This window comes from Citrus clementina, unplaced genomic scaffold (assembly GCF_000493195.1).
Source record: "Citrus clementina cultivar Clemenules unplaced genomic scaffold, Citrus_clementina_v1.0 scaffold_9, whole genome shotgun sequence".
Classification (NCBI taxonomy): domain Eukaryota; kingdom Viridiplantae; phylum Streptophyta; class Magnoliopsida; order Sapindales; family Rutaceae; genus Citrus; species Citrus x clementina.
Genome location: NW_006261964.1, coordinates 19,524,947 through 19,540,052, shown reverse-complemented (window position 1 = coordinate 19,540,052; position 15,106 = coordinate 19,524,947). Strand labels below are relative to the sequence as shown.

At 33.5% G+C, this 15,106-nt stretch overlaps 1 non-coding gene across 1 annotated transcript; it reads left to right on the top strand.

Annotated features, from left to right (window-relative positions):
• The first annotated feature begins 14,544 nt into the window (after positions 1–14,544).
• LOC112101606 lies at positions 14,545–14,648 on the top strand. Its single transcript, XR_002907631.1, has one exon. It is a non-coding gene; the product is annotated as a small nucleolar RNA R71 (small nucleolar RNA).
• The last annotated feature ends 458 nt before the right edge of the window (positions 14,649–15,106 follow it).

Sequence of the window (15,106 nt, the reverse complement as noted above, 5' to 3'; positions counted from 1 at the left end):
TTTGCAGGATCAACTCTAGTCTGAACATCATCACAAGTAATAAGATGCAGAAAAAAGTAATCCCATCATATATTAATTTTTAGTATTAAAAATGAGTTGAGAAACAACAAAATTCTGTACAAATCACTAAAATAAAGCAAAAGTAAGAGCTCACTTGAGGAGTGTTGCACACAAAACCATTTAATAGGAGGCAATTATGATTGAAAAAATAACTAAATGGTTGAAAAAGAGGATTGTAACACATAATCCATAATTTTTAATTTATCAAGTCTAGAGTAAGCTTATGCAATTCGAGAAAGTAATAAAAAAATAAATATTTATTAATGGTGAAAGGATATACAATAGTAACTATTTTACTTATCAACAATAACATTTTAATTGTTGGCCATCACAATCGTAACTCGAGAGGCATGATCAGTTCTTGAAACCATAGGTACAGAGGCTGAATTTAAGAGAACAGAAGCATTTAGATATTTTTTCAAAACCAATGGTGGTAATGAAGGCGTCACCATTGTTTTCAACCATTGATTTGAAGTCGACAATCTAGATTTTCTATACCGAGAAATGAGAAACCTAAAATTAGTTGAATATAATTATATTGAATTTTAAACAAAATTAAGGAAAATAGAAATTATTGAGCAAGAGGAGAAGGCTGATGTGTAGAAATTTGTAGTTGTTCGTGGGGGTTTCGTGACTTTTCATCTTTCTGCTCTTGTTCTTCGGCCTCTAATACGTTGTCGTCTGAGGGCGAAGCGTAGTCCACCTAAGACATCTCTCTTTGTCTCTTCGTCCTATCTTATAAAAAATTAATTGGCGTGATAGATTACAAAATGATACTAGAGAAGTTTTGTTTTCTCTCAATTTTAATTTTTAGAGATTTCATAAGATAGGTGGCATTAAAATTAGAATTAGAAGTTAGGAGAAGTTTAGGTTTAGATTTGAATTGTAATGGATATATTTTTATATTTTTTAAGACTAAAAAAGCAAAAACTTTTAGGCTCAGTAGTTTTACTGTTGAAAGGTAAAAGTTCGAAGTTTTGAGATCTCGGGTTCGAATTAAGGCCAAAACAAAAATAAAATGATAAGTTTTTTTTCTATTGATACCTTAACGTCAATGATCTTTGATGTTTAATACAGTGACATTATAGTATCAGTAATTTATGATACTTGTCTATTAAACAAGAAAAATGACCCAAATGTATGTAACTACTGATACATTTTAATAAAGTGTCACAAGGCAAGTGTTAGTAAAGACCATTTTTCTCATAGTGTATCTAGCTTTTAGAGCCAATCTATTGGCAATTACCAAAGTAATTGAAAATTAAGTTCATGGTTCATATTCTTAAAAAAGAAATCTTTGTTAAAAGAAAAATATTTCATAGTTGACTATTAATTTCTTCATAGAAGTATGCAAAATTTAAATTCTTTGTCAGTAGGTGACCATCTCCAAATAAAGTACTTATAATTTTCAATGGATTCGGCTATGCTATTTTTATGTCAAAGAAAAAAATCAAAATTCTTTCAGAAGAAGTAATCAAAATTCATTTTTTGTTGTCAACAAGTTAATTTTACTTTTGCCTGTATTTTTTTTGGCATATTTTGCCTGTATTATTTTTTATGTCAAAGAATTTTCTTTATAGTTGAAATTAATGTCAGCAACAACTACAGTTTAGGATCAAACTCTTGGATTGTTTGTTGATTGGAGAAGTCAAAACTAAGGGAGAGAGCAAAGTATATAGGAAGGTGATATTTGAACTGAAGATTCGAATTTAAATCTTGACATCAAAATCTGGCCATTTATTTGGTTCAATTTAAGGGCTGAGATAATTACTTTTGTACCATCAAAACTCTTATTACATATATAACTCATTCAACAAGAAGCTAAGGTGGCATATTAAAATGAAAAAAAGAAAGAGATAGAATAATGACTTTTTCTTCCATTGGATTTTTCTCAAAAGTCAAATTGTTCTCACTTTTATCTCCATTTAATTATATTTTAAAAAATGTTGGTTTTGAAAAATTGAATAATACCTTTTTAAAATGTCAATAAATTTATTTAGATTTCATGAAAATATTTAACTTATAAAATTTAAAATGTATGTAATTCTTGAAAGGGTAATTACTAATTTTCATGTATTTTTATTTACGAAAACAAACATTTAAACACTTGTAATCAGACATAAAAAGTGATAAAACAAACATGCAAGTGGTTCAAATGGCGAGGCTATTTGAACTCGTGTACATACTCTTTAAACCCATTTGTTAATAAAAATTTCTATTGCAGTAACACCCTTTTAGTAAAACCTTTGTATTGTGATACTCTTTATATGAATAATCTCCATGTAGTAATAAAAAATTCTTTTCCCAATTTAGGCCAATTAAAAATAAAAATAAACTCTATATAATAATAAATTATAATTTTTTCATATCCCATCTAAAAGAACTGGACTCTAAATAGTAATAATTATCTGTCTATTACAAAAACTATATGTTATGTTAGATTAAAGGATTTAAGATTAAAATATTTTTCTAAAATCAATTGGGACAACGATTTATTCTTTAGTGTTATTACCATATCTTTGAAGTTGCGGGGACGTAATCACTTGCCAGCATGAACAACATCTTGTTAAAGCTAAAATATTTATAGCCTATTCATTAATAATTTATGTAATAGTGTATGCTTTACTTCTATATTATCTACATTAAGGTGAACTAAATCAAAACAACAATTTTTGTTACCAAGCATTAGTTTTAACCACAACATAGTTAGTTTGGTTCCAACATTAGGCTTATGGAGAAGTTTTACTATTTTTTTATATATTTAAAATATCTTTTAAATCTAGATAAAGTGAAATTCAACTAGACACCCCAATTGGTTTTTTAAAAGTTTCTTCAATAATAAACACAATTTAAAAACTCCAACAAAAAAAATTCAACAATAATAATTAAGGGAATTAATATAAAGAGATAAGGGTAGAGAAAATGAATGCTGATTGACATTAAAAAGTGTATACTTAGTAAAGGTTATAATTGTCATATTTCATTTCAAGTGTTGATAAACTAACAATTTCATCACATTTACAAAATCCCTAATTCATTTTAGGAATTGGCTATTTTATTTATTTTTAAGTATGTTTTTTGTGTTTTGTAGGAATATCTCTAAATTCATAGTGCTTGGATTGAAACATGGATTTGAAATTTAGATTACAAAGACTTGAAAGCCTTTGGAAGAATTGCTAGGCTTTGATCCAACATTAATTTTGAAAGGTTGAGATTGTGCCATGTTTTTAAGCTCACATACATCTCATTGTACTAGATTTAACACTTGTCAATTTAGTAGTTCATCCACTTTGACAAAAGATCCAATGGTTTGACTTCAGTTGTATCCATTGATTATATTGAATGCGACATTCCATAATGCATTACAATGGTTATAATTTTATGCCCCGAGATTGTATTAGTAGAGCTCATCTAATTGTTGTGTTTGTAAGCTCATTAGCATATCATGTAAATGCCCACACCTAATCAAATAAGAATTTACCTATATAAAGGCAGGAAAGCTTATAAATGAATGTGTGGATTTTTATTTGAGTTTTATAGAGAAATTTGGTGTAAATCTATAGTGATTTTTAAGGAAAAAGTGTAGTCAATAAAAAGAGATTTTTCTCTTCTCTTTGGTTTTCCCTTTTTTTAATTACACTTTTACAAATTTATAAAAAGAATGAGTATTTTGCTTGCCAATATGAGTGGTTAATTTTCTAAGCTAAAATGATGGGTGAATCTTAGGTATTCGAATTATGGATTTAATTACTATCTCAAGTGAGGTTAAGTTTATTGGTTTTAATTATATGCTTATAAGTCTTATATTCTACCTGAAATAACCGTTGTTTTTATTATTTATTTATTTATTCAATACCCTATTTTAAAAAAAGTTTCCTTAATGGGTAAGGGTTTTAAAAAGGCTTTGGCCTATAAATACCTCCTCGACATTATTTTGTTTTTCAAAACCCTAGAGGCGAATAAAGAAAAGAATACAGTAGTCGCATAAAGAGTGAATTCATATTTTTGAATAAGAAAAAGAGAAGATTTTGATTGTATTCCTATTCTCCATTAAAGGAGTTCTTGAGTTTGGATTTTGTCTTGAAGGTACGAAAGAATTTATAAGCCTTTAAACTTTTAATTTTGATTGTGATTTTTATGTGATTGATTGAATGATTCTGTATGTGTTGTATTTATAAAATTGTGAAAAGTATGATCGTGTATTAATTTATGTGTGTTTGAGTGGAAGTAATGTTGTTATGAATCCTGGAAACTGTGAACAGTATAGATTGAACTTCATATGACTGCTGTTTTAATCGAGTTTCATGCATAAAACTTTACAGATTATTAAACTAGACATCTTTATCTTTCTATATGTACATTTATTGTTCAAAAACTCATTTTATATAAATTGTTTTGATTTTTCGAAGTTGGAACACTGATGCTGGAAAATTTTGATTTTCATCAGTAATTCACAGTTCTATAATTTATTTCATAACTCAAACGACTTTTGAAAATTCTATGAATTTTTATTACTACACACACACATATATATATATATATGTGTAGTTTCTGTATTTTTAATTTTTTAATTTTTGGCTTTATATAAAAATCACTAAAAATCATGTAGTTGGAGGCGTGGACGTTGGCGGGGATTGCTAAACCACATAAAAATCATTGTGTTTGCTCTCTCTTCCCTTAGTCTTTTATTATTGTGATTTATTAAATTTATTGTTTTTTATTTTATTAAGGCAATAGATTGAATTGTTGTGTGGTTTGCTTAGCTTAAGTTTTAAAAACCCAATTCACCCCCCCTCTTGAGTTGCATAACTAGTATTTCATTTGGTATCAGAGCAAGATTCTCTTGTTAGGACTTAACCGTCTAGAGCAAAAGATCAATGGCAACCCAAAATGACTCTACCTTTAGGGAAAGACAATCTACAACTAGGCCACCATTCTTTGATGGTAATTGTTGTGCAAATTTTATTGAACTCGCAAGTGCACGAATTTATTGTAGAATAGATCAATGGTGACGAGTGTCGATCCCACAAGGAGGTGGATTTTAATTGTGTGTAGAATTAATTTTTCTAAATGGGTGGTTAGATTTGTGGTGAAAGTGATTTAGACTATCTTAGAATTTAAATTGGAATGATGAAATTAAATTAAAGTGGAAACTATTATAATTGAAGCGGTTGAGTATCTGGATCCTCATCAACATGCACCATAGGCTAAATATTCCTTATTAGTGCCAATTAAATCATGAGGAGGGAATCCACACCTCATGAACTACACTCTAATCAATATGGTGCTAAGGGCTTATCGTGCCAAATAATAATAACCTTGTACTAGGGCGCCGGTGAAACCAGGGCGGTATCTAGACAATATTATTATTATTTGTTGATGAAAAGTCAAATCATCCACAAAAATTAGAGTGGAAAAGAAAATAAATTTACCAAATAAAGCCCATGACACATGTTGAGACTTCACCTTCAACCCAAGTTTGAAAGAAAATTAGCTACTCATAATTGAACTAGGGGTAAAATGGGAATTTATTAAAATACGTAGACAATACAAGATGGAGAAGGAATTACAAAAAATGGATTCAGAGCTATCCAATTAGGGGGGAGAGCCCCCTTTTTATGGATACATTGAGTAAATCATGGCCATTGGATCAAAAATATTTCGGACGCTCAAGATTGCGCCACGTCATCAATCAACAGTACACAGTTTGACCACGCGGTTTGACCAGTAACACGGTTTGACTCGGCTTGAACAGTGACGCGGTTTGGTTGAAAATAATCATGTGTAATGCATGTACCGTACGCGAGATTTTTGGTCCACTGATATGCTGCCACGTCATCGATCAACAGTACATAAGAATTTTAGTCCAATAGGATCGTGACACCTCATCAATCAATGCCACATCATCGGTCAATGCTACGTCATCGTTTCGTCTATGTGAACAGTGTCATGAACAGTAACGTAGACAATACCGTACATGTGAACAGTGACATTTTTCCTTTTATACTCCTCCTAGGGTTTTCGACTGTCCTGAGTTCAAAAGTGATGTCTGTTTTACCGTATGATTTCTCGTTCATTGTGAAATGACTATGATGCCCCTAAAATACATAAAATACTTAATTAAAATAAAACACACGTAATTAAATCACAAGAAGCTTAAATATATAAAAGTAAGGGTGCTAGTAAGACTTGAAATGTAAAATGATGATTTTCTCGTTTATAAGTATACATTTTCTAACACTCAACACACCCCCCAACCAGCTTATTGCTAGTCCCTAGCAAATAAAGCGAAAACAAAATTCAAATCCAAAATGATTTTTTGATTTTTTTTAAACACGTGTTTATTCAATCAGACTAATGATAACAAACAAATAAAAGTATAAGCATTATCTCCAGTCTAAAGAAATATCACACCCACATCAACCATCTACATGAATCAGCCCAGTAGACTTTGTCATAGCTACTTTCAAGAATGACATGTCAAACCTCAAAATCTCACTGGAGGTAGTGACACTCTCACAAAGAAATTAAACCCAAAAAATAGTCACTCCAATGAATGGTAATTGAGAGAAAATAATAAAGAAGTGATATCACATACTCTCACCAAAATGAAAGAAATATGCCTTCAGCTTAGAAATAATACGATCTCAAGTCAAATAAAAATGCTAGTCAACCCAATTTATTTATTTATTTATTTTTTATGCACCACTACATCTTTTTAGCCCATATAACTAGCTTCTACTTCAACCTATAGTTCCCTAAAATCAAGAAGGACTTTTATTAGGACGTAACATAGGTTAGGGACATGGCTAACAAAGGAGGGGAAATAAGGAAAACAAAGTATATGTTTGAGAAAAAAATGTAGAGAATTTTTTTTAATTTTTATTTTTATTTTTTGGAAGTTACAAGGTGGATTTCACCTATTATTGTTTTTTTTAAACAACAATTTATTTTTTTTTGCTTTTGTTTGGCATAATTTCACTGAACAAAATAATTATTTACATTTTTCTCAAACATAAATAGGTGATGGAACTTGTAAGATATTGAGTAATACTCCAAATCGGAGTGGGTCAAGATGATAAGTTTGCTCAAAAGGGTTAACTATGGATATTTCATAAAAGGGATGGCTAGAAAGGCTCAAACGGATCAAAGATGGCATTTCCATCGTCTTTTAGGGCTCTAAATAATCTTCCATATCTACTAGTTAAATGGGCCTCCAAATATAGCAACACACATATTTTTTTCTTTTTTTTTTACAATTTTGTTTTTAGGGTTAACTCAAAAAAAATCTAGAGATCGTGTATAAAATAATAAACTGCTAAGCTGTATAAAGAATGGGCAAAAAGGTTACTCTCCAAGAAAAATAATAGGCTAAAAAACTCACTTGGTACTTATTATGACATGTTCATTCCTTCAAGCAACTTATATTTGTCTCCGACATCAACATGTAGACTAGCAAACATAGCGTAACATCACTTAAGACCAAAGATAATACAAATACTAAAATTTTAAATTCATCATGTCATCTAATGTTAAAACAAATCACACAATTTTTTTTTAAAACAACATTCTACCCCCCAACCTATTCTAAACATGAAATGAAAATATGCATGTAGAAATGTGAAAATGATGCAGAAAAACTAATTAGAAAAGTTACACTTAAAATGATAGAAAAAGAAAATGGTTTCTTTTTTTTTTTAACTAAGAAGATGTGTTTCTAGAGGCACTACACTTCATATTCAGCCATCTTTGACTAAAAAATTTGAAAATATATATTTATAAAGGAGAAATTAAAAAGAAGAAGAAAAATGAATATCAAAGCTTAATAAAGAAAAAGAAAATGTCTGAATTTTTTTTTAATTTTTTTAAATGATGAAGATGCGTTTCTAGAGTCACTACACTCCATATTCAGCCATCTTCAACACAAAAAGTTAGCAACAGTTAGTTTCTACAACAAAAAATCAGTAAAAACTTAACCAAGATTCCACAATTGTCGACTATTCCCTCCCCCAACCAGAACGAAACATTGTCCTCAATGTTTGAAAGGAAAGAAGTAGAGTTTAGAAGACATCACCTGGGTGGTGCAATACAGAAGAAAATATTTACAGGTGGAGAGTTAAATCTAATTTGTATTTTTTACTGCGGCTACTGTTACCATCATTATTTGGACGCTCCAACACAAAGGTCCAGGGGTCTGGCTCCGGTCTATTAGTTTGTAACAAATCAAGTAGCTCATTAGCAGTGTGAGCACAAATAAAAAACTTTTTGGCATTGGAAGGAATGAAATAGTTTTTTATTGCATGGTTAAGAAATGCGATAAAGCCATCATAAAAATTATTGACATTTAACAAACCAATGGGTTTCTGGTGAATGTGCAGATGGGCCCAAGATGCTAGTGTGATAAGTGCCTCTAGTGTTGCAAGATCTCTTGGAAGGAAAATAAAAGCATCAGCATGATTAAGCATTTCAATTATTCTTTCTTGCACACCTGAGACGACTAATTCTTCTCCAGTCGGTGAGTCAGACAAACTGCCCAAAGGTTTTAGGACTCTTGGGATGATGCCTAACACTTGGCTTCCTCTGACAAAAGCAGCTTCTGAAACCAATTTTGATAACCCTCGGTTACCTCCTCCATACACCAAGTGTAATTTTCTCTCTGCTATGCTTCGACCAAGATCTACGGCTGCCTCAACGAACTCTTTATGTTTGCCATAGTTAAATCCAAAAAGCAGACAAATGTTCTTGAATTGTCTATTGGGAGTAGTTTCCATTGGAATATTTCTCAAAAATAATTTGTTAGTGCTTAACAAAAAGTTTTATTTAAGAATCTTGGTGACAGTGGGTTATAAGGTGACAGTGGGTCACAACTATGTATGAGGTGGCATGTCAGTGTCAAATAACGCGTAAAGCACATGGCTTGCGAGTAAAAAAGAAAACAGTAAAAAGAAAAAGAAACAATGGTCAAATAAAATTATTAATGACAATAATGGAAAAGATAAAACAATAGTGAAATAAAATAACAGTGAAGTAAAAGGATATTTATAGGTAGTTGCGACTGTGGCTCACATCTTCCTCTGGTTTTACGTCCAGAAACGGCTTGAACGCTCTCTATGGGTCGAGGATAGGCTTCCCATCTATTTTTCTTATAAACTGGCAAACAAGGTCGTTTATAGTCAGATTCCCGAGACTATATCGTGCATGCTCTTTCTGGAATAATGGTCATAACTGGAGAATTGCTCTTTGCACATATCCACTGGGATGCGTTTCAAGAGACAGAAGGATATCATCCAATGACTCCTTATTCAAGCCATCCCTAATGAATTGAATCTTATCTTCCCTGTTATCAGACACCATTCCTAAAGAACATGGGTTTTTATCGCAACTCATTCTGGCACACTTATGACAAGCAACATAAATTTTTCGAGCTTGTCATTTTCTTGCATAATTTCCTTTACCACAACCAGGCATGTATGCAATAAATTTTGGATGTCAGCAGGTATGTTATTCCTCATGAGTAATCGCATGCGTTCGGACCGGGCTTTATAGATTGTAAGGAGGGCATTCTGAGGAAGTGAAGGGAATCGCTTGTGAAGCTTCGCTAGAATCTCATTTCTGTCCATACCTTCACCTCAGAATATCAGTTATTATGGGAAACTGAAGTAACCGACTTGATTGTCACGGAGTACCGTTATCCGCCACTTCACCGGGGTAACAAACTAAAGCGCACAAACAGAAAAACAAATTAAAACACACAAAGAAAATTAAAATCGTCCTCTTATTGAATTTACCTCAAGCTCCAACTGGATGTCGTAAACACTTCTCTCAATGTCTCTGAGTTGACTTTCTAAACCCTCAACATAGGATACTAACTCTGGTGGTTGCAGAGTCCAAATACGATGTGTTTTACAAAATTGAATTTTCCTTTTGAGATGAGTTTTGACACGTTGAAGTGGTTTAAGAATGTTCAGGAGGAACGATCTAAGTATGGTACTCATGATTAACAATGATAAGAGAAAACTTAATGGTAAAACAAACACACTTATGCAAAAATAATTTCAATTAGCAAAAGAATAATAAAAAGAAAGAAAGAAAAATCAAATCAACGAAAAGAAAGAAAAAAAAATCAATTCAAATCTGGTGGGTCACTCAAATTTATTTCGGTGTCTTCTTCATGTGGTTGGTACTCTAGATATGGCTTTAATCTTTGACCATTAACTTTAAACGTGACACCGTTCTTTGAGTCCTTAATTTCAATTGCCCATGTGGAAAAACAGTATGAACAATAAAGGGACCAGACCATCGAGAGCGTAACTTACCTGGGAATAAGTGCAAGCGAGAATTGAATAAAAGCACTTTCTGACCTGGAGTGAAAGATTTTCTCATAATTTGCTTGTCGTAGAAGACTTTCATCAGTTGCTTGTAAATCTTGGCATTTTCGTATGCGTCAAGTTCTGCCAGTTGTAATCTTCTTTCTGAGCTGGCTTGCTGCATGTCAAAGTTGAATTTCTTGATGGCCCAATACGCACGATGCTCGAGTTCCACAGGTAGGTGGTAAGCTTTTCCATACACTAGCCTGTAGGGTGACATCCCAATCGGGGTCTTGAAAGCCGTTCTATATGCCCATAATGCATCATCAAGTCTTAATGACTAATTTTTTCTGTCCGACCTCACCGCCTTTGCTAATATGTCCTTTATTTCTCGATTGGAGATCTCAACTTGGCCACTGGTTTGCGGATGATATGGGGTTGCCACTTTGTGAGTGATTGAATACTTTGTCAAAAGAGCTTTGAATGCTTTGTTACAAAAGTGGGCACCACCATCACTGATTATTGCTTGAGGGAATCCAAAGCGTGAAACAATGTTGCTTTTAAAAAATCCTATCCCCACATTGTGATCATTCGTTCTACATGGAATTGCTTCTACCCATTTGGATACGTAGTCAACAGCAACCAATATGTATTGATGGCCAAAAGAAGGGGGAAAGGGTCCCATGAAGTCGATACCCCATACATCAAAAATCTCAACCACTAAAATTAGATTTAGTGGCATCATGTTCCTTCGCGTAATGCTCCCCATTCGTTGACACCTATCACATAAAGAACAGAAAGTGTAAGCGTCTCGAAATATAGTTGGCCAATAGAAACCACATTGTAAAACTTTAGTTGCTGTTTTCTTAGCACTGAAATGGCCTCCACAAGTTTGCTCATGGCAGAATGAAAGAATATTATGAATTTTACTTTCTGGGACACATCGTCTAACAATTTGATATGCACAATACTTGAACAAATACGGGTCATCCCAAAAGAAATTCTTTATTTCCGCAAAGAATTTAGCCTTGTCTTGCTTGGTCCAATGCTCTGGAAGTTGACCTGTAACAAGATAATTAACGATATCATCATACCATGGTAATACTTCCACACTCATTAATTGTTCATCTGGAAATAACTCATTCAATATTAATGGCTCTGTAATTGTGTCAAAATGGAGACGAGAGAGGTGGTTCGCCACAACATTTTCTGTGCCTTTCTTATCTTTGAATTCCAAGTCAAATTCCTGCAAAAGTAACACCCAACGAATTAGTCTAGCTTTTGCATCTTTCTTTGTGAGAAAATATTTAAGAGCAACATGATCTGTGAATACAATTATTTTACAACCAATGAGATAAGATCGAAATTTTTCCAATGCAAACACTACTGCTAGCATTTTTTTTTCAGTAGTTGAATAGTTCAACTGTGCATCATTCAATGTCATACTAGCATAGTAAATAACATGGGGAATTCGATCAACTCTTTGTCCTAATACTGCTCCTACTGCATAATCAGATGCATCACATATGAGCTCAAATGCTAAGCTCCAATTTGAGGGCTGAATGATGGGTGATCTTGTCAACAACTGCTTTAACTTTTCAAATGCCACAAGACATGAATCATCAAAGACAAAAGGTACATCTTTAGTAAGTAAATTGCATAAGAGTCTAGAAACTTTGCTAAAATCTTCAATGAAACGTCTATAGAAACCAGCATGCCCAAGGAAAGATCTTACTTCTCTAACTGTTTTGGGTGGAGGAAGATTAGAAATGAGATCCACCTTGGCTTTGTCAACCTCAATACCTTTGCTCGAAATGATGTGACCGAGAACAATACCTTGTTTACCATAAAATGGCACTTCTCCCAATTTAAGACTAAATTCTTCTCGATACATCTCTGCAGAACTAGTGTTAGATGATGTAAACATTGATCAAACGAGTCACCAAAAACTGAAAAATCATCCATAAAGATTTCAAAGAATCGTTCAACCATATCAGAAAAAATGCTTAACATGCATCGTTGAAATGTAGCAGGTGCATTACATAATCTAAATGGCATTCTCCTATATGCAAATGTGCCAAAAGGGCAAGTGAAAGTAGTTTTCTCTTAATCTTTTGGTGCTATGAGAATCTGATTATATCTTGAGTAGCCATCTAGAAAGCAATAAAATTCATGGCCTACCAATCTATCAAGCATTTGATCGATAAATGGTAAATGAAAATGGTCTTTACGTGTGACAAAATTCAACTTTCTGTAATCAATGCAAACACGCCATCATGTAGTTACTCTAGTAGATATCAATTCATTATCAGCATTGGTAACTACTGTGACTCCTGACTTTTGGGAACAACTTGTACAGGACTGACCCATGAACTATCAGAAATTGGGTAAATGATACATGCATCTAATAGCTTAAGGGCTTCAGTTTTAACAACGTCTTTCATGTTAGGATTTAACCGACGTTGCATTTCCCTAGTAGGTTTAGTATTTTCATCAAGGTGAATGTAATGCATGCAGTCTACTGGGTTTATGCCTTTAATGTCTGCTATGGTCCATCCTAATGCTCCTTTGTGCTCTCTTAAAACATCCAACAACTTACCTTTTTGTTCGTCATTTAAGGATGATGAGATGATTACCGGCAGAGTACTTTCTTCTCCCAAAAATGCATATTCCAGAGTGTTGGGCAATGGTTTGAGCTCGAGTTTCGGTGGTGATTCTGATGATGGGATGAGTTTCTTCTCTGATGGTGTGAGTTGTTCAACTCTTGACTTCCATTTATTAGTGTCCATGGATGGTGCTGAGTCAAGTAGGGCGTTGACCTCATTGACCGATCTGTCAATATCAAAATCCAATCCAAAGTGAGTTAAACATGTTTGTAAAGGATCATCACTAAGGTTTGAAAGAAAAGTATTATCAACTATTATTTTTATTAAATCCACATCAACAATTCTATTATCTGCATTGTGAGGTTGTTTGGCAATGTTGAAGATGTTCAGCTCTATAGTCATGTTGTCGAAGGACAACTACATATTTTCAGTCCTGCATTGAATGTGAGCATCCGCAGTTGCCAAGAAAGGTCGGCCTAGAATAATGGGGATGTGCTTCCTTGAATCCTGTATTGGTTGAGTGTCAATTACAATGAAATCAACAGGAAAATAAAAATTGTCTACCTAGATAAGCACGTCCTCCACAATACCACGAGGTATTTTCGTGGACCGAACTGCAAGCTATAACACCACTGGAGTTGGGTGTAATTCTCCAAGTCCAAGTTTCAAAAATACTGAGTAAGGCAATAGATTCACAGTAGCTCTTAAATCCAACAAAGCATTCTCAATTGTGTGGTTTCCTATGCTACATGAGATAGTGGGGGAGCCTGGGTCTTTGCATTTTAGAGGAATTTTATGTTGGAGTATAGAACTAACATTTTCTATTAAAAATGCCTTCTTTTGAACATGAATGTTTCTCTTTTTGTCCCACCATCTTCTCGAGGCTTAAAACTGATTGAGCTTGTGAGTTGAAGCCTGCTCTCAACTCATTTCGTAGTCCATCAATGGTGCGGCTCTGTTGCTCAATCGTGGAGTGAGTAACATTCTTGAAATTCTAGAATGCATCCTCCCATGGTCTGGGTTGAGAGTAGTTCTGGTTCTGATTGTATGGTTTGAATGGTGGCTGAGAGGCTTGAGGAATTTGAGGAATTGGTTGCATTGGTGGAGCTGGAGCTGCTGGTCCATTCTGTTGGAATCCTTGAGACCATGAAAAATTGGGGTGGTCTCTCCATCCAGGGTTATATGTGTTGGAGTATAGGTTGTAATTTGATGGCTTTCTCATTACACCTATGGCATTGACTTGATCTGAGTATGAGTCATGGCCATGTGGTTCTGTTGATTTAGCAGTCGATAACGATGCTATTTGTCGAGCAAGACCTTCAGCCATCTCCTTGACTTCTTTGATTCCCGAAGTTGACTCGCCAATTTGAACCTCATTTACTCCCTTAATTCTTCTAGTATTCCTGAGTGATCGACTCCGTTGTTGGGAATTATATGCTTGTCGCTGGAAGAATTCCCAAATCTCTAATGCACTTTTTGACATTAGCTCTCCTCCACTTGTTGCCATTAGTCATTCTTGCACATTTGGTAGTAATCCCCCCAAAAAGTATTGGCATTGGTGCCATTTTTCGTACCCATGATGTGGACACTTCAAGAGTAGCCCATTGAATCGCTCCCATGCTTCAAAAAATTGCTCGTTTTCTCTCTGTGTAAACTTTGAAATTTCCCTGTGAATAGCATTGGTTTTATGCACTGGAAAATATTTATTCAAAAATTTTGTTACCATTTGTTGCCATGATGCAATGCTATTAGCAAGCAATGTATTAAGCCATGAACGAGCTCTATCCTTTAAAGAAAATGGGAATAGTCTAAGTTTAACATCATCGTCTGAAAAATTTTCATATTTAAATGTTTGACAAATAGCATGAAAATCATTCAGATGATTATATGGGTCCTCATTTTCTAGGCCATAGAATATTGGAAGACAATTTAGCACACTAGGTTTTAGTTCAAAACTCCTAGCAACTACATTTGGGTATCTTATGCAGGATGTGCTCAAATTAACTAAGGGACTAAAATAGTCCTTAAATGGCCTCTCCTGTGGTGCTTGTAAATCCATTTTATTTTTAACTTGTTTGTGTGTGCGAAGTGTTTTCTCAAGTTCAAGGTCTATAGGTTCAAGACTAGGTAATA